Raw genomic sequence first — 5449 nt, forward strand, 5'->3', positions numbered from 1 at the left:
GCAGTGTCCAGAGACATTAGAGCATTGAGATTTCTGGTGTACTCCAGGACACAATGGGAAAAGCTTTAGATCAATATCAGGTCTCACTACTGAGCAGGTATTAAAAGCAATTTCCCTTACTTTCTTAACCTCGCTTCACATCCTACCCTGGTCTGAATTATAGGATTAAATAGGTAATTTGAATAATTGTTAAGATTAAGGGAGATACAATTTAGGGTACCAGTTGTGTAGATTAATTTTGTAAACATTAATTTTCTATCCTCCATATTATCTTTCTCAGAGAAAACACCTGTTCTGACTGATCCCTTTCTATCTACCATCTTAAAAACCAGTCAATTCACATAATCCTTAGACCAAATTCTCTTGACGCCGGTGAGGGGGAGGGGCAGGATTTCATTTCGATCATCATCACCATTGCCAACACCAAGAGTGGTTGTTAAATGAGTAACCATGAGGAAGTTTAAATGACCTGTCCCTAACTACTGGTGGCCCCTCATCTATATGAGAGGTCACTGTTTATACTAGTATAAGTGTAGGTTAAACTTCTTTCATTATCAAATCCCAGGAGCTTTTCAAACTTTTTTTTCCCCTAAACACCCCATCCCCCATCCCCCATCCCCCAGATGAATGTGAAATTTTTAATGCCACAGACATGGTTTATCAATTTATATACTGTGGTCCTTTGGAGGTTCGCAGACTATTGTAATATCTGTGGAAACCCTGCCCTCAAGAATCCCTTTGGGGTGATGTCACCTTTGTTGAGAATGCACGCTATATTGTGATTAAGGCAAAAGCTGGAATCGTATCCTTGCTCCATCTATCCCTGGATCCACACAAAAAAATCTGTCATGACTGGATGCCCAGCCTCGATGAACCATCCATGGATCCACCTAAGAGTTGATACGGAATAGTACTCAAGTCGCTACTCTTGAACAGACCTGTAGACCTCCAACCTCATCCCTGTCTGGAAGAAATCTTCCTTCCATCTCTATGTTCTCAGAGGCCCTTTCATCCCTACCAGGTACATTTCCATAAGTTTAAGTCTTCACAGAGGATGGAAAAAACACAGGATTCAGACAGCTTCTGCTTCCAGCTCCCTCACCAACCTCCCCTGAGGCAGGGGGAAGAGGCACTGGGCCTGGCTCCCTGCTGCAGGGAGGGTAAACACGGGGAGAGCAGAGATTAACCACTTCAGCAGTACATGTTCTGTCCCTTTGCTAAAGTTCTGCCACCAGTAACTGAAGGTGCCCAGGTTGCCAGGTTCCATCCCTGGCTCTGCCAGTGGCACGGGGAGCAGTCAACCTCTTTGCCATCCAAGTGTGTGCTCAGGAGAGGATAGTGGTATCTTACCATCAGGGTTGTCATGAAGAGTAAATCCAGCTAGTAACATGAAGAACCTGGAGCTAGGTCCCTGTAAACAATATGCTCCATTAAATAGTAGCTGTCTTTCCTCCCTGGATCAGGAAACTCCTGTGGTCCTGACCTGCCCCCTCAGCCAAGGTCTCTTAACCAGATTGCTGATCAAAATCATCTCAGGATACTTTTCTAAAGCCTCATATGAATTTCCCTTGTTGGTAGAAATAGGACTTCGATATCAAAGGCCATTCAAGTTGTTCAGGTGTAATAATATAAGCACCAACAGTGTATGTGAATGTCCGTTTCCTCTCCATTGCACAAGCATCAGTTGATTGAAGCCACAGAGAGGTTATTGCTTTTGTCATTATTGCCAAACCTGATCTCTGCCTTTTTCCCAGACCAACCCCAATGGAAGAGTCATCTCAGAAGTTCTGTTGCTAAACTTACAAATGCACAGGCTCCTCCCCTTGAATTTGAAATAAACAAAATAATATTTTGCATGCGACATGCACTAAAATTATTTGTTGTTTATCTGAAATTCAAAATAATGGGTTAAATTTAACCTGGCACCCCTACACATGGAGGGATCTGAAGGAGAGCCAAGGTCAACAGCCCAGCTGAGCCCCCAGCAGATGCCAGCACCAATTGTCATCCATGTGAGTGAGTGAGCTCTCTGATGTCCCAGCCTAGTGGAACTTTCATAAGACTGCAGCCCAGGTGACAGACTTCACATGGAGCAGAAAAAGAGCCAGTCAAGCCCAGCCAATCCACAGAATCCTGAGAGATAAAAAAGGGCTATTTTTTTGGTGGTGTTTGTTGAACAGAAGTGGATAACTGAAACATGGTTTTGGTGAACTCTCCCTCTCCTGTTTTCTGTAATCATTGGATAAGATAAGGATTTGCTGATCCTTGAAGAATTGATAGTGTGGATGAAAGGGACCACATGCTGACCTGACAAGCTCAGGGGAGGCCTGCATGGCAGTCTTGCAAACTCAGAGACCTAAAGTAACCACAAAGGATGGTCTGAAATTAAACTTTAAAAGTAGTTATGGTGGGCAGCTATGTCCTAGGCCAGTATCTTCACTGACAAGGTCAACCTTTACCTTAATTGAGCCTATCTGTCTTTTTGCATCTATGATAACATACCCTTGAAATGTCTGGGTAACTTGTAACTTCCCTTTTTCTGGAGCCCCTGGGGCACAACCAAATGTGCTGGGCACCAGGACAGATACTACAAATTCCTTCATTATCATGTTAATTGATCCTGCACCCACCTAAGTATGTGTCCATCATTTTACTTTTTATCCAATCCCAGGGGTTTCCCCTGCTTTGCTTTATCCCTCCTCCTTAATCTATCACCAATGGATTTCGTGTAACCCACCTACGTCCCTTTCCTTTGATTGCAATGTATAAACACAGATGTAACCCGCTCTTCTCAGGAGCATTATCTCAATTTTGTTGAGGTTCTGCTTCCCGGCATATGTCCACAGTTTGGCTCAAATAAACTCAACAAAAATTCTTTTCAGGTTTCAATGGTTTTTTTACGTTAACAATAAGACTTGTTATAATTTTGGCTATGGCCTGCCTGTGTGCATATTTATGTGTGGGTATAGATTTTGCATATTTCTTTGATTCCTTCTCTAAGGGATTTCTAAGAGAAATTTGCATGATGTATAATTTTCATCCTGTTCTTGGAATTTAGAAATTTATTCTAATTGTTTTACACAAGACAAGCTCCACTGCAATCATACTTGTTAAGGGAATGAGAGGGTATTGCTACAAACTACTCCCTGAGACACAAAAAAGTCATGTCCTTAGAAGATGGCTTGGTGAATATGCAATCAGGACAAAGGATATTTATTCACTTTGAGAAATATTTCTCAAAGGTGTCCTAAAACACTTTCTCCTACTACAAGGATAGCCTTGCAAGGAAGCCACTATTCTTTTTTCTCTTTTTAAAAATTTATTGATGAGAGAGAGAGAAACATTGACTTGTTCTGTAACTGGGCAACCAGGGAATCCAGGCTGCCTGTCAAACTTAAGCCAATTAAGCAGAGGCAGGGTTGAATCATATATGAGCATTTATTCCAATACTGCCTGCAGCATGGGAGAGCAGCAGGTCATCCACAAAAATCTGCTCTACCCCCACCATAAGCCAAATGCTTATATTGTGTAGAAGGACAAAGATTACGTGGGAAAATAGAAATTGCAGGCATGGGAAGGCAGGCACAGGATAATCATTACAGGCTACAAGTAATCCCGGCTGAGGGGTCAGAGGAGTCACAGAGGGCAGGTGCCTTAGGGCCCCAAGGGCCAGATTACAGGTAATAGGTGCTGGTGTTGTAAAAAGGAGGTGCTCCGGGACTAGATTGTTTCAGCCATGAGGTTGTAAATCTTTCCATAATGATAGACAGTTCTCAGCACAGGAGTATGGACTGCATTTAGATGTTAGCTCCTATGTCCCCGGGCATACAACTCACAGTCAGGTTAGAATGTGCTTTCTCTAATCAGAACAGAACGACCATGGTTAACAGAGCATGAGTAATATTTCTTTAATTGTAGCTGGTCTCCAATATTATATTTCTGCTCTCAGCAGTTCCACCTATTTATGCATTCATTGGTTGCTTCTTGTATGTGCCCTGATCAGGGATTGAAGCCACAACCTTGGATAGTGGGATAACACTAATCAACTGAGCTACCTGGCCAGGGCAGAGCCACTATTCTTGAGTACACATCGACAGAAAATAGATATGCATGGCAATCCTTGACTTTTCTGTCTGTCCCAATGCAGCATTGCTGGGTAGATAACTCTGTCTAATTCTGGGACTCATTAATAGGAAGCATATTTGCCTTGTGGCAAATCTAAACCATATTCTCCAATATCGCCTTTATAATGAATAAAGTCAATGTGTTTTCCTCCTTATTCTTTTGTCATATTTCTTTGTTCTGAGTCCAGATGTGGAAAAGAGGTGTATTTTGGGGGTCCCTTAAAGACCAAAGCATTTTGAAGCAAGAGCATAAGAATAGTGGGGAGCCTGTAAGACACAAAAAAGGAGAGAATAGCTGTGGTTCTATTTTTAGGCCCATCCCCTATGGTAGAGTAGAACACCTCTCCTTTAAAAGGGCAACTTGCTCCAAGAGTTTTGAAGGGAGAGGCCCTGGACTGTGCAACATTATCCTTTCAGCCTCACTAATTAGGTAAGTGATTCTCAAGATAGACAAGGGGCTGCATAGAGAGGTTGGGTATGTTTGGTCATGGATATCCCTTCACTGGGAAGATGTCAACAAAAGATCACTGCCACCAATTCATAGCCATCAGGAATACCCAGTCCCTAGTGTGCTGAAGGGAGAGACTTTATGTGAGTGAACCACTCAAGTAAAGCAGCCCACGTATTCTAGGGTTACAGCTCAAGTCTAGAAAACACAGCTGATAGTGTGCATCACTGATACACAGGGTAGCTGGTAGCTGGCTTATACAGAGAGAAGTTCTGGCTCCTAGTCCCTGATTGGCTCATTTCTATGCAAATGAGTACTCCAAAGCCATGAAGTTTGATTGGTCCTGATTGGTTGGCTCCATGCATTCTGATTGGTTGTTGTGGAGCCACTGTGATTTGTTGATAAAGATGCAAATGAGTATATAACTGCACAGCTCTGGTTGGACAGGGAAAGACTCAGACCCATTGATAGAAATACCATTCCAGGAGCTTCTTTATAAGGGTCCGCTTATCAGGTAGGACCACAGTGCAGGCTTGGAAGTTATCTGCATCCCTCCCTCCCCCACACGCCCTCCACCCCGCTACCCCCCTCCACTCTGCACCCTGAACCCTGCATGTGATGCCTCTAAACAGTGGCTGCTAGACTCTGGCTATGAATTGGGGCCCTATTAACTAGTTTTTCTTAGCAGATATTTTCTTTCTCAGGGTTGAGAATTCTTCAGGAAAAAAAAAACAAACCCCACCAATGTATGGTTCAACTAACTAGGTTACTACCTACTAAATGTAGTATTTTCATACTGAATCCCTGAAATAATTCTTGAGATTTCTTAAATGACATTTTTGGTGTATGTACCTAAATCATTTAGTCACATGATTAT

The sequence above is a fragment of the Myotis lucifugus genome, unplaced genomic scaffold (assembly GCF_000147115.1).
Source record: "Myotis lucifugus unplaced genomic scaffold, Myoluc2.0 scaffold_2, whole genome shotgun sequence".
Taxonomy (NCBI): domain Eukaryota; kingdom Metazoa; phylum Chordata; class Mammalia; order Chiroptera; family Vespertilionidae; genus Myotis; species Myotis lucifugus.